This window comes from Triplophysa rosa, linkage group LG21 (genome assembly GCF_024868665.1).
Source record: "Triplophysa rosa linkage group LG21, Trosa_1v2, whole genome shotgun sequence".
Taxonomy (NCBI): domain Eukaryota; kingdom Metazoa; phylum Chordata; class Actinopteri; order Cypriniformes; family Nemacheilidae; genus Triplophysa; species Triplophysa rosa.
In genome coordinates, this window is record NC_079910.1 from 21,083,360 (window position 1) to 21,106,129 (window position 22,770).

At 40.9% G+C, this 22,770-nt stretch overlaps 1 protein-coding gene across 3 annotated transcripts in view; it reads right to left on the minus strand.

Annotated features, from left to right (window-relative positions):
* l1camb (L1 cell adhesion molecule, paralog b) overlaps positions 1-19,103 on the minus strand; it is an 80,915-nt gene extending 61,812 nt beyond the window's left edge. For 2 of the 3 annotated variants that reach the window (XM_057363117.1, XM_057363116.1), the window contains exon 1: positions 18,931-19,102. The gene's annotated coding sequence lies outside the window, so the exon portion shown is untranslated. Of the gene's footprint in view, positions 1-18,930 lie in introns of all 3 variants that reach the window. The other variant, XM_057363118.1, reaches the window with a different exon arrangement.
* Positions 19,104-22,770: the final 3,667 nt, after the last annotated feature.

A 22,770-nucleotide genomic window follows, 5' to 3' on the forward strand; every position in this document is an offset into this window, starting at 1 on the left:
CACACACACACAAGCATGGCGGCAGGAGGGTAAGATTATTGGATTATCTTGAAGAGAAAGTGCTCGTCTTTGAGCTGAAGGCTAATGGCTTTGATGGCTCTGTCTCTGGCCTTTAAGAGATAAACCTTCAATCTGATCTTTTCCGATTGAACGTCAATCCAAATGATCTCACGTACACACACACACATTAGACATCAGACCAAAGTCAAAAATATGAACATCTTTGCCTAACACTTTCTATGAAACGTGCAAAAATGTTATGTATAAAACAAACAGTGTCACATGTCAATGACACACGATGGCTCATAAATTTGACATTTGTAAACGATGCAGGTACTGCTGGGGGAAATAATGGCGTACGGGACAGACATGACAGCTGTGTCCTGATCACCTCCCCCCCAAACCCCATAATTACACTCCTGTCCCCTGTTACTGCCCCCTCTATTTGCCCTCCCATTCTCTATTGTTGTCAATTCCCATGTGCTCGTGTCGTCACACACACACGCACGCACACACACAGTTCATCACTTTTGGGGTTCACTGCACACTGGGTTACAAACAAAATAACACATCTGTCTAGACACACAAATGTTGGGTTTTTCACAGCCATGATGATTCTTACACCGTATAAACTGTATGTTGTATCCTGTAACACTCACACAACCCCTGAAACAAACCATTACAAGAACCTTTCAGTTTTACATTTCCACATAAACATCATTTACTATCATAAGTAATCACGGGGACTGCTGACCGCTGATTCACACAATGTAGATAATCTCAAATTTTACCATTGTGGCAACATTAGGTCCTCCTTCACACACACACTTTACATGTCAGGCATGTGTGCATGAGTGTTTGCATTCCTGTAGCCCTTACTCCAGGTCCATGCCTGTGTCTGCTCTTGTGTCAGCTGTGTGTGCGTGTGTCTTCATCAGCATATGACAGTGACTGAACGTGTGTGTGTGTGTGTGTGCGTGTGTGTGTTGAAATATTGAACAGGGGCAGCTGTGCTGTTGAGACACATTAATGGATGAAAACGGAGGAGGGGACATAAATCAGAGCCCTCCCACAAACCCCGCCCCTAAACCACATGAGACCTAAAAACATGAAATACTAATAAATGTCTCAATCTCTGCATATGTAAATGTAAGCTTTAGCATAAGTTCTGCTGGGACTCATGACCTATAGATCGAGCTAATCACCTTCCCACACTTGAATATATAAGATATGTGTTCATTCATGTTTGCGTTTGCAGATGCGTTGATGCCGAAATTCATGCCCATCCTCCGCAACAAACCACGGTCAGTCACTGTCTATTGATCTTCAATTTCAGGGAGGAAGTCCTTAAGAATCTACGACCCTCGTGATTCAAGCTACAGACAGGGGGCTTTGCCAAATTTCCATTTGCTGGTCAGTTGTTAAATTAATGTCATTGCAATGTCATCTTGTCTTTCTGGTACTATTATTAGTTTCATTGTTTTTGATATTTAAGATTAAGATTTTTTTTAAAGATTTTTCACATTTTACAAAACAAATCCCCATGCCGGCACAATTACAAAACTAGATACAGCGCATATGTACACGTACATTAAGATATACATCAAAGTATGAACATACATACAGTAAAAAAAGTATATATATAGTTTCCGCTAACATCTCAGCTAGTTAAGCCACTTCCGCTCTCATAGGGCTGCGGTTATTTGTTACCAAGTGATAAGAATATGTTTACTAAAAAAAGTTCAAATTTCAGCGAACTGACAGCACTGCCGCTGAGCATGGTTGAGTGCCTCTGTGATCATGCCTCAAGTAAGTGCAAAAGTTTATGCAGTTTTTTATTATATTTGTGGGTGTATCTTAAAATGGGTAGACCGAAGCCTTTCCGCTTTTTGCTTGTTGATGTATGATGAAGTGTTTGGATAATTTGACTGACGTCGTTGACCGTAATCCGAGGTGCATCTTGAGTGAAAACTTCATCGTTCCCAAATGGACGTTACGCGCACCGGTTGTAACTAAGCGGACTGAGACAAAACGCGGAAGCGATCGTGCATAGAGTCTATTAGGAAGAAAATCAATAGTAGCACCTTACTAGACAAGAAGTTCACCTTGTTGGAGACCACTGATTTAGATGTTCAAAAAAGGCCTCTTAAATCTTTAAGAAGTTCTTAGGGTAACCAGCTAATTCACATCTAATATTTTCCATATGTAACAACAAGGGGATCCTGGGGAAAATCAGTCTTAAGTACCTTGGAATAAAAACAAAACACTTCAGACCAGAATTTACATATAATAACCAGAATAAATGAGCAAGTGTACCCTCATTGGACTTGCATTTGATGCACAAAAGAGAAACAGAGGGATACTTAGAATGCAGCTTGGAACGAGTAGTGCAATCTATGCAATCTATCAACAACTTTGTATTGAATCAGCTGGAAATTAGAGCTGATGGAGCAAGAGCTAATGCTTTGAAAAGCTTCTGTCCAAGTGTCTTCTGAAATATCTATAGATCTTTTACCCAAGACATTTTCAAGAAATGTGTTGAAGGAGTTGCTAAAACATTAAACTAACCTAAAAACCAGACCCTTTGTGGCAAGATCAAAGTCATGCATCAACAGAAATATTCAGGGGGCTTGTGAGTTTCAAAACCAGGGAAATTATTTTGAACATATTTCTGTACTTGTAAATAGCTGAAACAGTGAGAGGAAGGTCATCCAAATGTTTATCCAAAAAGTTGAGCAAAGGAAGCAAATATTTTGTCAATGGATCCCCTAAGGATGTCATCTTATTTTTCTTCCCATAATGAAAAGGTTTTATCAAACTGTGAGGGAGAAAAGGCATGGTTGGAGGCTATAGGGGCAATAGTGCAGGTCTTAGGGAGTTTAAAAACATTTCTAATTTTGAACCAAATCTTAAGTGAGTTCACAACAATGGGGTTTGATTTTTTTAAATGTTCCAATTGATTTGTTATTTGCAAAAAGCGGCGCAGGGAGATTAGATTGGGGAACGCAGCAAGCCAAGCAGGGATGGTAACTCCGTCAATACATCGAGGCCCTTGCATTAGCAGCCCAATAATAGTGTTGAAAACAACGACGGCTAAGCCTCCTATGGCTTTTGTTTTGCAAATATGTTAGTAAGATTTATGACGGGCTCTGAAATTCAAAATAAATGGCATGATCAGTGTGTCAAGATCAATAAATCTAGGTTAGGTAACCATTTCAATTCAAATCATTGCTAACTGAAGTACTCGCCAAATCTGTATATCATTCTTCAGATTATCTATTATGACTTTGTCATTTGTTTCATATAAACTTTTATGATGTCTGGGAACATTCTGGCTATCTTATTTGTGAACTATGACACAGAGACACACTGACATGTTCATTGACATGAGAGATGAACTAAGGATTAAGTTACAGGATTTTGCATGCATTCCATGATGTTGAACATATTCTTTAGGGTAATGCACTCACTGTATTAAGATACAGTATATGGAGAAATACAGGAAAGTGTGTGGCAAGAAGCGTCTCCGACAGCAGACACATTGTGTAACGTCACACATGCTCAGACTGGGACACAGCTCACTGGATCAGCTGTCTTCCTTCTTTTCACTCTTCCTTCAGATTTTGTATTTTTCTTCTAATGTTTTCTTTATTTATGCAGTGTTTATCATGAATAATTGATCTGTGTCCTCTTTCTTTTTAAATCAAGTGTCCAAATCAGTGGCAGGCCTGTTTTTACTCCTCCATCCGACGTTCAGTCTGCTGCCAGTTACATTTCCAAACGAAATACATACTTTACATGCAATCAATTTGCAGCGGAAAACACAGACCTCACCTGCTATTTTTCTCATTCGATATTCCAGTTTTGTCCCAAATGGCATGCTATAAACTATACGCTGTGTACGTCTATCATCTAGTGTACGAATTGAAGAAGGTTAGTATCATCTCCAATGGAAAGCAGTTTCCCAGACGAGGGCAAGTGACGTCAGACACATAACACAATTCATGTCCTCTGGCGGCTAATGTCCGAGCTAGAGTCCATAAAAACAGATCAGTCTGTACATTCTATATACCCTCTTAATGTAACAAAGCATCCTAGACTACTCTTTCATCTTAACTCTGCCCTTTCACGTTTTAGAACAGTTTTATATGTAGGAACAAGTAATACCATATTATGATCTGAAGTACCCAAAGGTGGTTTACCAAATGACTTATAAGCACCTTTAATCCATAGCACAGATCCAAACATTTATCCTTACCTGTTGGGCAAGTCACATACTGATTAAAATGGCCTAACGATTTCTCCAATGTACAATTCTCCAAGAATAAAACCGGCTGCGTCAGGAGATGCAGATTACAGTTCGTGCACCACGCGTTCAATCTTCCTTACCGCATTATCCTCGTTTGCTCGGTAAACATGTAAACAACTGTGACAAACAGCTGGGGAAACTCCTGGGGCAAATACTGAGGTCTTAATGCCACAGTCAGTAACTCAATGTCTTTCATGCCACCTCCTTGCACTTTACCAGCTACCATCCCGGTCCATACAAACAGGCACTCCGAAATCATCCAGTCATAGGCTCGAATCTGATACCCCTTCAGAGAGCCAAGTCTCCGTGAGCGCCATCACGCAAACGTTCATGCTGGAATTTCATAGCTTGAAGCTCATCCGTCTTTGTCCGTAAAGTCTGGACATTAGCCAATTTTGCTAATTGTAGGAAGAGGAATTTTAAAAGGACTTTTTTCAGTCTCTGACGAACACCTCCTTTTCGCCCTCTCTTCGGTATTTTTTTTTGTTGAATAATTTGGTCCAGAGCAATTTTGATTTTGCTTGAAAGACGAATAACTTCCCAGGTGATTCAAACAAACACAGATCAAAGTCAATAAAACAATTACCCCACTTTCTCCATTTACTCCTCTTCAAATTTCTTCAAGGAATCTCCACATCGAACAGTGTTGAGGAAAAAAGTCTTTAAAAGAAAGAAGGAAACAAAGAAACAAAGCACGCTGACAGCTGTAGCTGCGAGTCGCCGCATGCGCAACGCCTTCAAATACTGTACGATACTAGTATGTACTGTAGTAACCCGTATTATAACTGTATTATTACTAAACGTATTTAATGTAAACCACAGTATATTGAAGTGTTGAAGTGTATGAAATTGAGCAGCATCTAGTAGTGAGGTTGGGAATTGCAACCAATGACTGACTCATGCAGTCATGCAAAACATTCTTTGATGCCGCACAAGCCCTCAGAAAGGATTTTAGCATTATAAAAATGTCCCACCTTCAGCCAGGGCTGGATTGGTAATCAGGCATAACGGGCATTTTCCCGGCCCATACATCTCATATACTACTATTTTAAACTGGTAAATTGATTTGGGTGTATATTTTTCTGGCGATGCAATGCATTTGTCAAAAAAACAAAAAACAGACAGACCAGCCCATGAGACACTTAATCAGCAGCCCATTGGCTCTTTTTTTTAACGGACATCCGGCTGGCCCAATCACACAATTCCCTGGCCTTTGTGAGACTGCAGCATCAGTGTGCCATGTGCGTCAAAATAGTCAGAAACCTCATGAAGAAAAGCAAATGAGGCGCAGAGATATTACACGACACCGGCTGTTTTGCGGACGTTTTATGCAGCAGCTAAACCTTCATCAGGTCTCGTGACTGAGGCTGATGATGGTCGTGGCCATAGAAACACCAGCGCGCAGAGAGATGATTGGGAAATAGGGGAGGGAGAATATAAAGCCTGCCCAGCAGTAAGCAGAACTGCTTTCAAAACTGCTCTTTCTCTCCTTCATTTTAAATGTGTGCTTCTCTGTGATAACCACACTGTGCGTGCGTGTGGGAAGGGTAAACCCTACGGTATGGGGACAAAATGTCCCCACAAAGATGGCAAGATCCAAAATCCTTGTCCTTGTGGGGACATTTTTTGGTCCCCATGAGGAAACAAGCTTATAAATCATACAGAATTCACTTTTGTGAAAATCTAAAAGAGCAGACAGTTGTGTGTGATTGTTAGGTGTAGGGAATATGATATACAGTTTGTACAGTATAAAAACCATTGCGTCTATGGAATGTCCCCATAAAACATGGAAACCCAACATGTGTGTGTGTGTGTGTTTACATGTATAACTTTAATGTTTTGCTTTTAGTCGATATGTTTCATGTAAATTGTGAAAATTGAATGAAAATTGTAAAAAGCGCTATCTAAATAAAGTTGAGTGGACTTGATTCTGCTTGATAAAACTAAGCTCAAAAACGCACGTGATTGATGGCGATATCACCGCAATAAAACCATTGCACTTTTTGCTCTGCGACTACATAAGTTTGTAACATTTATGAGCGTGGATGTGGTTAGTTACCAGACTAGAACATCGCTGACACTAGTTTATACATTGTGCACTTTCAGCTAGTTCTTTCATGTCGTCCCTGCGGAGTGATTTTTAACTGCTCTGCGGCTCTGATAGGTTGCTTTACTTAAATTGAGAACATTGTTGTTAACCACCATTCATCAACATTAACAGTGAGTTTTGTTCATTATTTATTATAGGCTCTATAGGGTCAATAGTGTGGCTGCAAGAAAATGAATATCGAAATGAAATCGAGACATCCAAAAGACCGTATTTGGTTCTTTATTTCACTTTTAGAAGATTCATTTCCTATATGGTGTTGTTATACCAACGCAGCTTTGCGTGGCACTTTATGGGATAATAATTCTGGATCTGACTGCATTATGTGGTATACTCTCTGGTTCTGCCTTTCTGAACCAGGTTAGTGATAGCTGAGATAGCTTCATCAGAAGAGAAAGTTTTAATAAATGACATTTTTTAGAAGTATTTAATGTGTCAGCTCTCACTCTTTACTACTTAATATATGGCTGTAGTGATTTTATGGAATAGGAGTTGGGATTCATATACTGTATAAGGGTGTTAGTATTTGTGATCGTATTTTTTTTTGTCTCAGGCCAGCCCTGCTTTCAGCTCTCTCTCTCTATGCCCTATAGCTGTGATCTCACTTCCTAAACAGTGACATCATTTAATCAGCTCTGATGTCATCAGACACAGGCGGCTCCCAGACTTAATGAGGTTCTCAACGGACCCCTGCCATGATAACTTAATAAGCGTGACCGCTGCGTACAAAAGCCGAGGATTCACACATTCATCCCTCGTGTGTTTTCTATTCAGCCGTCTCCTCATGAATGTGAGCATCTCTATTAGAGCCCAACATTGACATGTCAGCCTGTCACAACTCTGAGCTGAAGAGCCCTCTCAGTGTCAGATGAAAGATTTCTGAGCGCGTGATGATATATTAAACACTCCATGTTTTCACAAACATCACTAATGGATTTCCATCTGGCTTTAATGGACGCTTGACTGTTTAATGCTCTTACACCCACGATACAATGCAGAAAGATCCGGAAACTAAACTCAGGCAAGGTTTTTTGCATTTTATATGGACTGTTTGTTGTGGCCAATGATGACAAAGCATACATTGTTTCTCAAGAAATGATTGGCTTATGTTTCACTGTAGTGTTGTGAATCATCTGTCTCTGACACACATCAGCACTTCACATCCAGAAGATTCACACGAGCACCACTGAGCTCTTTGTCTCCACACACACGCACGCACGCACGCACACACACACACACACACACACACGCACACGCACACGCGCACACAAACACACACGCTGGGATTCCTTGTTTTATTGGTCTTTCCACAGACATCATGATACTGTAACCATCACTTACCCTAAGCATAAAACCTTTAACACACTCTTCTTTTTACTTCTTGAATGTAATGATTCACTGTGAGCCGGTTGAAAATCGATTATACTGTGTTACCATTCAAGCCGGTTGAGATGTTATTTGAATCGCAATACCTGTTTTGAACAGCAGGGGCCGCTGTGTTTACTGCAAACTTGGAAAACGTGGATATCTGATATGTTTTAAATGTAAAAAAATCAGACTTGTATTATTCATTTTTTATTTGATTTTGATTTTGTTTTAAAATTGCAATTTAGTTTTGTTATTTGACATACAATATATTTTTGTTTGACAGAGACGTGTGTAGCATTTGAGAAATAGTAAAAGGGCAGTTGTTCGTTTCTAATTTGTCGCAACTCATTTTGTAAAAGCAAAGCGTGAATGAATGGTATCGTGAGATCAGTATTGTGAATCGCATCGCATTGTGAGCTGAGTGAATCGTTACATCCCTACTGAAACATTCATTCTGTTACACTAAACTAACTCACATACTACATTTACACAAACAACAAAAAGTCTGCCTGGGTTTTCCTTTCATTGATTTTTCATCTAAATGAAATCGCCTTTCCAAGCAAGAATAGCCATAACTTTTCCATTAAACTGACAGAGAAACAGAAAAGGGTGTGATGGAGCTGTAAACTGCAGTAATGGAGTCTGTGTAAAAGAGGCTTTAACAGAACACAATCAAGTGGATCCCACAGTGATCCTTCATACAGTCCAGTCCAGAAGTATATTGTGAGATAAAGTATGGCTGTCATGATGATACTGAAGGAGGAGATGCCCGTGTGAGTGCTGCTTTGACAGACACACCTCAGATTAGATGTCTGCAGTTCGTCTGCATTATCTGAGAACAAAACACTTACACTGATGTATTTTATGATGTGTTTTCAGTGCAGACGTCTCAAACCTGTGTTTTAGCCTGGAACAAGACTGGAAAATGTGTAAATCACATCTCTTCTCTGAATGACGTATGTCTGGGTCTGAGGGCAGGACTACATTGAGTGTCCAATCACTGTCCAACAGTCCTTTCAGTCAGATAAAGCTCACAATAGGACAGAAAATGCCCTCATAACTTTTCTTTCTGAATGGATTCTGTAAGTGTATTCACCTCCCCGTGACACACTGTTTCAGACTGTGTGTGTGTGTGTGTGTCTCCTCCCTCATCTTGTCACCATAGTAACATTCAGACTCCAGCAGCACAGCCCATTTCCTCCCATCCCCCACCCCATCCTGCTCTCTCTCTCTCTCTCTCCTCACGGTGTTATTGTTTGAGAGGCGATGCTTTTTTGGGCAACGTTGACTTTCAGTCACAGAACCAGGCATCTATGCATTTTACACAAACAAACACACGCCAGCAGTTCTGTGGTGGGTTAGCATTAGCTTGCATCATCACAGGTGTGAAGGTTCTGTTGGCCCAGTCGTATGATGTGTAATTGTGTCCTTTTAAAGATGGGGTATCATGCTATGTCATGCATTCTGACTTCTTTACACTGTTAAACGTGCTCGCTTCTCATGCTTAACATGGTCAACTTGTTAAAAATCGAGTTGGACGTATGACATAGTATTTCTGTACTTGATACACTCCCCCAGCACTCCAACTTGTTTCGGAAAGTTTTTTATATAATTCTGGATCCCTGTGTCTCACCATATCTATATTTCAGCTGTTGATTGAGTTGTGTCTGTGTTTATGCTGTATTTTTGGGTTCGTGCTGTGTTGTTCAGTGTGATCAGGACATCTTCACCTCTCCACATCTCATATCACATGCCGTAGTGTCCAAACATGACGCAATACCTTAAATATATGACTAGATTTACATCCGCTCTGAGAAAAATTCAAAGAGGTTTGACAAAAAATGACACACAAGTCAGAGGCATGACCGCTGTAGTCAAAAACGACCAAAATTCCTAACTGATAAAACTCTACTACTCAATGTTTGACTGGTTTTCATGTCAGCAGCGTCTTCAATACTTTTTGTATATTCCAAGAAAACCCATACTCCCTGATAGTCCAGTAGTTTATGTTTATACAGCATTTTAATCCTTAAAAACAAAAGTGCAACGAACTTGACAAATCATTCAAAGCTAGAGAACAAGATTCAAGTTGAATAAACAAATCCTTTAACAGCAGGACAAGACTTCAGTCTGAAGTTAATGACCAAGTACTCTTCACAGACTACACTAAACATACTATTCCTCTTTCACCTCAAGGCAATCGCTTTGCATGCTCTTTTCAAAGAAGAATAACTCATTAGATTTTACTCTACAGTGAAGACCACTAACCAGTTTAATTTTTTTAAGGTTTGCCTTTATAAGGAAAAAACTGTGTAAAGTGTGCTTCTGCTGGATTTGTGATGGTACATGCTGTTCTGTGGGAATTTTGTCAGGATTTTTAGCCGTACAGTCATACACTGCACACTCTTTCTCAGAAAAACACTATTCATCTGAGGAAATGAAAGAAAAGGAACAAAACAAGGACTTCATTCTGCCACATGAAGTAAATGAATAGAGAGAGAGAGAGAGACAAAGGTCAGATGAAGAGTGAGGCAATGAGGAAAAAATGAAATCGGGTGACCTTTGACTTCTTCCTCTCTTCGTCTTTGTCCTCTGTGATGTACAGATGACAGTTTGTACTTCCACAACATCCTCAGTACTACAGGAATAGATATCACTCTGCGACCTGTTGAAGGTCCTTTAATCAACCGTTTTAACCTGTTTCACAAGCTCGAGCACACACCTCCCACAGACACAATATACACACAATCTGCAGGATTCCATTGGATGTGTACAGCGGATGCTAAACAATATTTGGCCGAGCCGAGCAATCGTAGGAAGAATAAAATCTCTACAGTCCTGCAGAGAAATGATTTGTTTCTGAGCCACTAAAAAAACACCATTTTGTCACTCTGTACACCAAAGTAAGTAAGTAAGTAAAGTTTATTTATATAGCACATTTAAATACAGCAGAGCTGTCCAAAGTGCTTCACAGAGTCAACTAAACAACCACAATTATAAACATGAGGACAATAATACACAAATTGCAGAATAATTAAAAAGAAAATAAACAACAAAATATATATACATTTAAAATGCCAGGGAGTAAAGGTGAGTTTTCAGTTTAGATTTAAAAACAAAAACAGAAGGTGCGAGGCGGATATCCAGAGGCAGCTGATTCCAGAGACGTGGGGCAGCAACTGAAAAGGCTCTATCCCCTCTAGTTTTTAAACAGGAACGGGGACCGATAAGAGAGCCTTGTCGGAGGATCTTTAATGCCAAGCGGATGTCAGTGGGTTAAGAAGATCCTTAAGATAAGATGGGGCCTGATCATTTAGAGATTTAAAAACGAAAAATAAAATCTTAAACTGAACCCTAAACTGGACCGGAAGCCAATGAAGGAAAGCTAAGATTGGGGTGACGTGATCATATTTCTTTGACCTGGTCAACAGCCTTGCAGCCGCATTTCTGGAGTCGTGCTAAAGATGACTTGGGGAGACCCATGTAAAACGAATTACAATCATCTAATCGAGAGGTAATAAAAGCGTGCATCACCTTCTCCAAGTCTTGAAAAGACAGAAATGACTTGATTTTAGAAATGGTCCGTAATTGATAAAAACTGTTTTTGACAACAGAGTTAATTTGTTTGGTTAGGCACAGTTCTGAGTCTAAAATAACATCAAGGTCTCTAACATGGAAAGAAACTGAGTAGGAATGATCGCTAAGCTCCTTAATAAGAACGTCTCTTCATTTCGGAGGACCAAAAACAATTATTTCAGTTTTGTCTCCGTTAAGTTGGAGAAAATTATTTGATAACCATGTCTTAATGTCCCAGAGACAGTCCAAGAGCGGTTGCATGGAGTCACCAGCTTTCAGAGGCAGATATAATTGTGTATCATCAGCATGTAAATGAAACGCAACCTTTGCAGTCAGTAACAGAGACAGAATTTTGGAAATGCTGTTTTGTTCTCATTCATTCAGGAGTCAGCTGTGGTTCGGTCAGCCGGTCATTGCACAAAGTTAACATCGAGCCAAACCTTGTGCTCACAGGCAGTACATGTGACATTTCTCTACTGAACAAAAGCTAAGGTTTATCCAAAATGTTGCTAGTTGTTATCCCTCGGCTGCACGTGAACCAGTGTTGTTTTTCTGGCAAATGACGCAGGAATTTTTCTTTTTGTTCCAATAGGATACCGTCTCCTCTGTGCGGGAGCATTCGTCGCCACCATTTGCCGGAAAAACAAGAATCAGGTTCACGTGCAGCCGAGGGATAACGGAAACTACAACATTAAAGCTCTGTCAATATGGATAATTCTCTTGAACAAACGCATCGATTGGCTTCAGAAGACCACGGAGCTGTGTCGAGCCGATCTTTGGTCCATGGATGCACTTTTTGGAGCTTCAAAAAATCTCTTGGAAGTAAAATGATACGTGGTATTATAACCCTGACTGCATTATTCTTCAAGAAGAAAGTCATATTCAGTCAGGATGCCTCAAGGGGGAGAAAAACATGAGGAAATTTTGTTTTGCCTCTGAAATATCTCTTTAAGTAGCAAAACTGTTTATATTTTATAAGACCAAAACATCCCATATATCCTCAACTGATCATTTGTAACAGCTAAAGGTCCAAGCTGTATTATCTAAGAGCAATTAAGCAGAAAAGCACATAAAAATAAACAAACATGGCAACACAACAAAATAGCACTCTGTGAAGCAGCTTTCCGAGCAAACAAAACACAGCATGTCTGCCAGCGGACAAAACGAGACTATAACTGAGAAAGAGTAGATACAAAATCGGTTATATAAAAGCATAATTTAAATCCAATATGCCTTAGTGACAGCCTAATCTCAGTTAGCCAAACAGTAACGTATTATCTGAGCTTCTTCTTTTTTCTTACAGACCAGCATTTAAGGTGATTATCTGAGCTTGACACAACTCACTAGTTTTACTTGTGAGTTTCGTCTCCCATGTTACTCCTCTCGTGAACGCTTAAGTTTCAGCAGCTAAACAGGCCCGAACAGGATGTGCATGCTGTGGTATTGCGGCTGCGTGTGTGCACGTAGTCTAGTCGCAGCATCGCAGGTAAAGGAGAGGGGGGGTTGAGATCGTATTCTACAGTACAAATAACACATTATACAAGTTTTGTACACATTTTTAATGGTGCTTCGTCAAATTCCACGTTAATTTTATAGTAAAATAATAATAGTATTATAATAAAGAAAATGTCTTTCTGGTTGGGGGGACAGTGGGGTGGCCAGTGTTTTTTGGGGGGCGCCACTGGACATGAAGAAGAGGAGCAATAACAACCCGCTGTAATAAAATGATGTGTAACATTAAACTGACTCACAGTACCCGGATGTTTGTGTGTTATTAGTTTTGAGAAATCATTGTCAAAGAATAACAGATGTTGGAATGTCATGACTGGCCAATCAGAATCAAGAATTCCACAGTGCCATGAAATAAAATTGTCATGGTTCTGCCACAAGACCAAGAACAACATGACAAGATGTGGCAGAGTCATGACAGAACCTCATGTTTTATGTGGAGAGAGGCATTCTCGCCCTGTTGGTCTTCAATATGCTATCTCCGGTCTTGTCTCTGTTCCCGCCCTCTCGTTACCTTGTTATTGCTTGTAATGATTTCATCCCCCACAGCTGTTCCCTCTTGATTTGTCCCCTTATTTAATGCCCCTGTGTCTTCTGTCTTGTGCTGGATCATTGTCAGTATTTGGAGAGTTTGCTGTGTTGTCCAGTTTAGTTAGTTGTAGTTTAAGTCTAGTATTGTATTTAGTCTTGTCTAGTTTAGTGTAGTTAGTCTATGGTCCTGTTACCTCTTGTTTATTCCCTTGCTGTTTTGTTGTGTTACCCCCACGTGGGTTTTTGTTTCATGTTTTGTATTTATAATTAAAGTTTGTTTGTTAACCCCTTACCCGCTGTCTGCACTTGGGTCCCCTGTCCATGTTTCCCTGTTCAGCGTTCATGACAAAATGGTATAAGTCATGGGATGATGGAGCTAAGGATTCTTTGCCGTGCCCCTGTGTTTGTTTGTTTAAATTCACTGTATTTAAATATTCTTTTATGAAATTAAAAATGCTAGTCATTACATCATAATATAGATTAGTGTACCTTGAATTGTTATTTGAATTACTAGAGTGGATTTGACAGAGTTTTACAGTTTAAAATATAATTCACACTGGCCCAATAAATTCATTTTATATATTCTAATCTGTTTTGGAAATAGATTAAAAAACAATGTCAAAATTGTATTGCATTTGGCTCGCAATTGTGTGGTTTATATTGAAGATGTTGTGTTTTAATTCAAATCCTTTGCCATTGATGTCGTCAGCATTTGAGAATCTGCAGGGTTATTCTATTTTCACAAAGTTGGACCTTCGCAATGCTTATCATTTGGTCCGCATGAGGGAGTGGGATGAATGAAAAACCGCATTTAATACCCCCAGGGGGCATTTTGAGTGTTTGGTCATGCCGTTTGGGTTGTCCAATGCCCCCGCGAGTTTCCAGGCTATGGTTAATGACGTGCTGAGGGACATGGTGGCTCATTTCATTTATGTCTACCTGGACAACATTTTGATTTTTTTCTCAGTCTTTCCAGGAACACGTTCAGCATGTCAGACTAGTGCTTCAGAGGCTGTTAGAGAATGGGCATTTTGTCAAGGCATTTTCATGCACAGTCTGTTCCTTTCTTAGGGTACATCGTGTCGTCCGAGGGAGAACGCATGGATCCCAACAAGGTTAAGGCTGTGGTAAATTGGCAAACATCTGATTCCCGCAAGGCCCTAGGTTTCTGGGCTTTGCCAATTTCTACCTGTGTTTTATTCGAAATTACATCCAGCTAGCCGCCCCTCTGACTGCTTTAACCTCCACCAAAACGACGTTCAGGTGGTGGAGACCGCGTTTTCCAAACTCAAGAGTTGCATCGTTTCAGCTCCGCTGTCTGTTCATTCGAGACCCTGGTCCCATATTTCGCTAGATTTCGTTATGGGACTCCCGGTGGACGTGGTCTCTGACAGGGGGCCTCAGTTTATCTCCAAAATTTGGGGGCTACGGTTAGTCTTTCTTCCGGGTACCACCCCCAGAGTAACGGTCAGACGGAAAAGGCTAACCAAGATTTTGAGTGCATGTGTTTGGTATCCCAGAACCCATCCTCGTGGAGTCAGCAACTGTCGGTTGTGGAGTACGCGCACAATTCGTTACCAGTGTCGTCTACGGGCCTATCCCCATTTGAGGCTAGTTTAGTTTACAAGCCACCTGCTTTTCAGAGTTTGGAATCCGAAGTCGGGGTCCTCTCTGCCCACGCCTTTGTCCAGAGGTGCGTCCGCACCTGGAGCAAGGCTAGACAGTTGTAAGGTCGGAGCAAAGATGTCCCGACCACAGATTATTCTTCTCCTGAGAAACAAAGAACATTTGTAAGCACAGTGGGGAACCTAGGCCAAAAGGGCACCCCTTCCTGAAAGAACAACGCATCAAAGATCATCTTCTCGGGAAAAGGACAGCGAGCATATCTCAGTACAGTGAGAGACCTGAGCCAAAAGAACACCTTCCTTTGAGAAACAACAGACTCCCTCCAGTACAGCAAACTCCCTACTGAGATAACATCTACATCTCAAACAATGCGGCGCGAGACTCTAAGCGACATTGAGAATCGGATGAAGGAGTGTAATTTAGATTAAAACAGAGGAATCAGACATCCACACAATTATTAATGATAAAAGTTAAATGTAAACTAAATGAGAAGTCAAGATATTATTAAATTGGAGTCAGATAAAATAGAGGTAATTAAATGAAATATGCTTTCAATCAAATACTGTTTCACTAAACAAAGGAAGACAAAAACACGTGTGAAGCCTTCTCCACGCCTCTGGATACCGTCATTGGACCAGCGGGTGGTGCCTTACACAGTCTATCCTCCAGGTGAGGTCACGCACCACGGCCCAAGCCGATCGCCACCGGTCTAAGCCTCCCGTCTACGTCGTTGGTCAAAAAGTGCGGCTTTCATCCAAGAACATTCCTCTCCGTACCGTTTGTAACAAACTTGTTCCTAAATTCATTGGCCCAGTTACTGTCACCAAAAAGATTAGTCCGGTGGCAGTCTGCCTCAAACTTCCTCCATCGTACAGGAGAATTCATCCCCTTTTTCATGTTTCCAAATTAAAAACAGTATTTTTTGCTACCGTTAATCCGCCTGCCCCAGTTCCCCCACCGCCTTGACTCGTAGATGGGGAACTTGCTTATTCAGTAAAACGTATTCTGGACTCTAGGCGGAGGGGACGCAGATTTCAATACTTGGTGGACTGGGAAGGTTACGGTCCTGAGGAGAGGAGTTGGGTTCCTGCCAGAGACATATTGGATCATTCGATTATTGATGATTACAATCAACAGGTAAGTTCCCTGGGAAGCGGCACTCCTAGGGGAAGGGGTACTGTCATGGTTCATGGATCCATGTGTTCATTCCTGCTTGTTTGTCTCATGTCTGTTGCTGGTTAGCATTGCCCTAGCAACCAGGGTGCTGATTACCAATCAGCTTGGCGGCACCTGTTGTGCATTTCCGGCAAATCCCCATGCTCATTGTCAGATCGTTGTTCACTGATGTTTATCGTCACTCTTGTTTCTTGCCAGATCTGTCCAGGAGTTGTCTGGGATTCTTATCCTACGGAGGAATACCAAAGTGCCGTTTGGATCTCCCTTTGGTGGTTGGACTGGTTCAGTTTACCATTGGATCTCTGCATCTGGAATCTACTCACCTTGTCAACATCCATTCATTGTCTTGCCTTTGCTCACTTTTTTATAATAAACTTTATTACACTTGCTATTGGATTTTGTGTTCTCTTCACCGTGACAGGTTTGTGTGATGTGGTGATAGACACAATCAGTACAAGTCGCAGACCTGTGTTTTATGTTTCTCTATAGCTTTGTTTGAAATGCTGTAAAAGTCTGAGGGAGCTCAAGGGCTGCCGGTGTTTGTAAAATTTTTGTGTCCATTCACATTCGCTATTATCAATGTGGCTGCAGCTATTTATCAATGTATATTATTATGACAAAAGCTCATTGTTTCTTGCATGTTTTATGGCAGAACTTAATGGCATTGTGTCATATTTAATATCTCTCACGGTCCGGCTTAGTTTGCCCATGCGTATACTATGCATTATTCTTTCAATTCATGGTGTTTTCGACTTATTTTTTTTCAAATACATGAATTTATATTGCATATGTCGACACATTAGTTTATTCATTTTAACTGATTGTATGTGTATATCCATGTACATAAAAGATTAGATCCGGTTAATATTTAACAAGGAATTCAATTACTTATAAAGGGAAAAACAATGAATTTCATGAACTTGAAGTGCTTGAATTTTTAAGTCTTTTCACTTTATGTTTGATATTTTGAGAGTCAGCATGACCCACTGACAGAGAACAGTTGCTTGCTCCGCCCATTCCATTCTCACAGCTCTCCACCACTATTTAAGGTGCATTTTTTCTAAAGAAATCTCAGGTGAAATTGAGCTGAAATAGGAGGGTTAATTGTCCTTTAGCAGATAAAATACGGCAATTCACAGATAACATCAGCCAATCTTGCTCTAATCATTTAATACACATGCTATAATATCATGTTTTTCTATAATAGAACGTTTTGTATAATTTCAAATATAAAAATGTAATAACTATATATCAATACTGTTATAATAGGCTGTGTGTGTGTGTAATAATATTTTTATAATTGGTATTAATCGTTACAAATATTCTAGAAACATATTATTATACACCAGACTGTTGTTTAGTATTATGGGAAGCCATAACAGTAAATAAACTATGCATGTAACATAGAAACAGGTTAAGAGAGGTCCTAAAGGAGCTTACAAAGTGAATAGATCATGAATTGTACATTAACATTCCTGAGAGAAAGTGTGTGAGATTTTAGCCAGATCTCTCCTCGTAGCATGAGACAACACATCACAGAATGACATCTCTCCTCTGAGCCTCTCAGCACAGGACCACTTCCTTCCTATACAGTGTTTTACCTTCCATCATAGCTGAAGTCTACAGCAGTCTTTCTTTGACATCTGATTATATGATAGCACACACTCGCAGGAAGTTGTGAAAAATTTCTACATGTAAGCCAGACACACACGCACCATCACACACACAAACACATGTATGGTTTATTCTCTCCGTGGGGACAGTCCATAGGCGTAATGAGTTGTATACTGTACAAACTGTATATTCTACCCCTTATCCCTAACCCAACCCCTTAAACCTAAAGATCGTAGAAAACTTTTTGCATTTTTAGATTTTCAAAAAATATTGTTCTGTACAATTTATAAGCTTTTGTGCCCATGAGGACCTCAATTTTGGTCCCAACAGTGACACAGGTCCCCATGTGTTGGTGTGCATTCAGGTTTAGGTCCCCACTAACATATAAAAACCAAGTCCACACACACACACACACACACACACACACACACACACGTGTTGGGTTTCCATGTTTTTTGGGGACATTCCATAGACGCAATGGTTTTTATACTGTACAAACTGTATATCATATTCCCTACCCCTAACCCTAACAATCACACACAATGTCTGCTCTTTTACATTTTCAAAAAAGTGAATTTTGTATGATTTATAAGCTTGTTTCCTCATGGGGACCAAAAAATGTCCCCACAAGGACAAGGATTTTGCCATCTTTGTGGGGACTTTTGTCCCCATACCGTAGGGTTTACCAGGTGCACACACACACAAACACACACATGATAATAAACCACAGCTTAAGAACATTGAGGTTTACCCACCAGGTCAAAACTGATTCATTCATTTCACACAGACATGAGTTATTTCATCATTTTTTGATATTTATATTGTCTGTTGACAAAATGTACTATCATCTGAAAGTAAACACCCAGATGAATTGTGACTTGTAATAAAACCTGCTAGTTTCTTCAGTCATTTTCTTGTAGGTTTTTGAATGAATATTCTCTTAGTTGCAATGCAGCGTCACACACAAGGCCACACAATCTTTACTCGACACCTGATCATCACTAAGGTATCTCACTCACACACAATTACTCACGCACACGCCCGCCCGCCCAGAAAGACTTCTGCTGTGATACAGTCTGTGACCAAATGACCGAAGGCTCCCTATAGATCTTACCTTTGCAGATCTTGTGAAGGTCTTGGGCAGAATCCAGTTCCTCTCTGTCGTTCAGTATGGTGACACGCCTTATTTTGTGTTTCTTCTCTGCCTTTCTCTCTGTTCATGCCACCCAATGGATGAACCCCTCATGGATGCTGCAGTGAAGGAAGAACACACCCTTTCTGCCTCTCTCACCAGCAGTCTGCCCACTCCTCCCTCTGGCACCTCTGATTGGCTGCTATGCAGAGATGACATCATCTCTTTCTTTTTCTTTCAGTAACTCCCTGCCCCTCCCTTTCTTTCTCTTGCCTAAGCCACAATGGAGAGGTTCTTGCTTTTCATTTGTCCATATAGCCCTCACACAGAGACAGATACCTTCAGCTCTTCACATCCATATGCTGATCATATTCCACCTCAGAACCAATAGAAAGCGTCACCGTATCTTCATTATCCACATTCAACAAAAACTCATTCTCATTCAAAAAAAAAAAAACATTGGATGACAGTAATGAGAATAAACGATTATGCACAAGATAAGAATAGAATGCAGCAATACATGTTTTCTACATATTTAAGAAATTCCTTCTTTCTTGATCTACTGACACCACATCACAATATTTTGTTTTCTGCAAAGCAAAAACATTCTTATGTAAAATGCACTGTGAACAAGAGAGCTGCACCCCCCCCCCCAGCCTGAGCAGTGGTACCGGTGAAGACCATCAGGAGCAGATGGGGAGGGTGTGTGTGTGTGTGTGCGTGTGTGTGTGTGTGTGTGTGTGTGTGAGGGGGGGGTGATGGGTTTAGCTTTTGTCATGGTGACGACACACATGTGCTGACCATCAAACGGAGCTGCCTGCCATAAGATCTCTGCTCTGGTCTCTCGATCTGAAACTGAGTTTAAATGCCCTCACTATATTTGTCTTTTTCTTACGGTAAAAAAAAAAAACATTCAACTAGACGATGCAATCAATCTACTGTACAGTGTTATATTACCATGTCTGAATTATTATAATTTTTTGTTACAGTGAAAAACTAAATAAATTGACGTAAGAACCAAAATGACATCTAATATTTAATCTTGTGAAGTTTAGTGGTGGTCCAGCCAGCAAATGTTACAGTGAGGACAACATTGGCATTTGTAGCACTGAGGGAAATCTTTTCTGTCATAACTTCTTTGAACCTTTATGTTTAGTTGTAAATCTTGTGTCAGGGGTGTGGTGGACAGAACCCAGGTGCAGACAGCAGTGAAGGGGTTAACAAATATATTTATTAAATAAAAACAAAAACCCACGAGGGGGTAAAACAAAAACTAAAGAAAACCACAAAACTAACCAACAGGGATAAGGAACACGAACCAGGGCAGGGATTACATGAACGTGGAACGAAGAACGAACCGACAAGGGAAAAGGAGAAACTGGGGCTATAAATAGGGGACACTAACAAGGGAAGTAACGAGGGCCAGGTGAGGGGAATAAAACACTGAATGGGAACAATGACGGGGAGCGATGACGAGGAAACAAGGGGCGGGGCCAAGGCACGAGACAAGAAGACGCGTGGCGCAATGTCATAACAAACAGCCACGTGTCTCCACATAAGACATGGCACTGTCATGACGCTGTCCTCAAAACTAAGAAACTCTGGACAAGAGGGACAGGATCATCATATCTTGCCTGTATACAAAGTAGACTATGTCTCCCTCAGGCCCTGCCCCGCCCCGCCCCTTCCTGTAAATGGCCTATTAGTTTACAGTAAGAGTGACTCAGCATACATGCACTGAATATTTATAGATGAAGGATTTTTATGGTCTGAATTGAAACGCTTCATTATTTTTGTTTTGGTATGATGCTTTCTAACAGATGAGATTACATGAATTTTTTCATTAATCTTTTAAAAGGCTTGGCTTGTTTAAGATGGATTTAGTTCAGTTATGTTAATACTGAAAACAATTTCATTCAGCAACATAAAACGTCCCTGGTTCCCTGAGAAGGGAACGAGATGCTGTGTCACCATGGCAACTCTAGGGGAACGCCTCTGCATGACTACGTCTGAAGCACGTGTTTCAAAACATTCAATTGCAAATTTATACGTCATAGGCAGATATGGACCAGTAAGATATTTTAACAAGAGCTGTGGTACTTTGCATTAATAAAGGTCGTTGTCGGAAACCTACGGCAGGCAAGGGCTAAATCCTTGTCATCTGTCCTTATTCTGCTTGATCTCTCTGTTGCTTTTGACACTGTGAACCACCAGATCCTGCAGTCCACTCGCTCCAAACTGGGCATCTCTGGAACTGCACTCAACTGGTTTGACTCTTATCTCACAAGCAGATTCTTTAAGGTATCCTGGAGAAGCGAGACATCCAGATCTCACCAGCTGACAACTGGAGTTCTTGCTCCTCTCCTCTTTTCTAAATATACCACCTCCCTGGGTCCAATAATTAGGGCACATGGGTTCTCATCATTTTTATGCAGATGACATGCAGCATTATTTCTTTTTTCAGCAAGATGACCCCACCATCTCTGCCCATATCTCTGCCTGTCTTCTGGACATATCTTCTTGGATGAAAGAGCATCACCTACAACCCAACCTTTCCAAGACAGAACTCCTGGTTATACTGACCCACCCAAAAATTTGAACACCACCTTTCCGTCAGCTCTGGTCCTCAACTATAACACCCACCAAGTCTGCGAGGAACCTGGGGGTGATATTCGACGACCAGCTGAAATTCACCTCTTACATCGCAGAAACCACTCGAACTTGCAGGTATGTGCTCTACATCATCACAGCGAGGCACCAAATTGCTTGCATAAAACCTTTACTCATTCAAAACAGCTCAAAACATACCTGTTCCGAATTAATTTGACTAACCAATAACGGACCTTCTTCCAAACCTAGTACCTCCCTATTCAGATCTGATATTCCTGTAAATCGCCCGTTGAAACCCCTCCTTAAAAGCTAAGTCATTTACATTTACGCATTTGGCAGACGGTTTTATCTAAAGCGACTTACATTGCATTATCCTATACATTTGTTTAACGACATGCTCTTACCACTGAGCTACAGGAAAGCGTCATTGAATTATGGAGTTTCAGGTCTAGCCCAGGTGTTTGAAGGTCGCAGGGCCTAAGCAACCTCCCCCGCGGGAGGTGCGCTGCCGTAAGTCCAGATGTCTGTTGGATTCTCTACTGCCCCGAGAATATATGGGTGATGGTGTTTTAGGTGCATACCCTGCCCCCGGGTGTCCTACGGGCCAATGCAATGAGGGCAATAAGTGTGTCAGAAAAAGTTCCTTTGTTTCTCTTGCCACCTTATTTGCACAGCTCTGACAGTATGGCTAATTTGCACCTAATATCTGAACTTAGTTACAGACAGAGAATGATGCATGCTATAATATTATAACATACCTCATCAGATAGGGAATTAGGAGAGGATCATTTTGATTCATTCAGATGTATGAATACTGCGACGACGGAGGCGTGACGAGAGCCGTGGGAGGAGCAAGCGAGGCCGGTGATGCGATTGATAATGAGCGTCAGCTGGGCGCCACCGGCCTCGTATCTCCCACGGAGGAGATCGGAAGCATAAAAGGCTGAGCGGCAGGAGCATACAGCGAGAGAGGACCGGGCTCGGACATTAGTTAAGTTTTGTTTATGTTTGTGTTGCCGGCAGTCATCCGCGAGGGGCTGCCGGCTTGTTACTTTTGTATTTTTGGTGTATTTATTTTTGATAAAATGTTTTGAATGTTCGCCGGTTCCCGCCTCCTTCCTTCCATTGTATTGAGCTTTATTACAGTGGTGCCGAAACCCGGGAGTAAGGAGGGACATGCTGTCAAAGAGTCCTCGCCGCTGAGGGGGATCG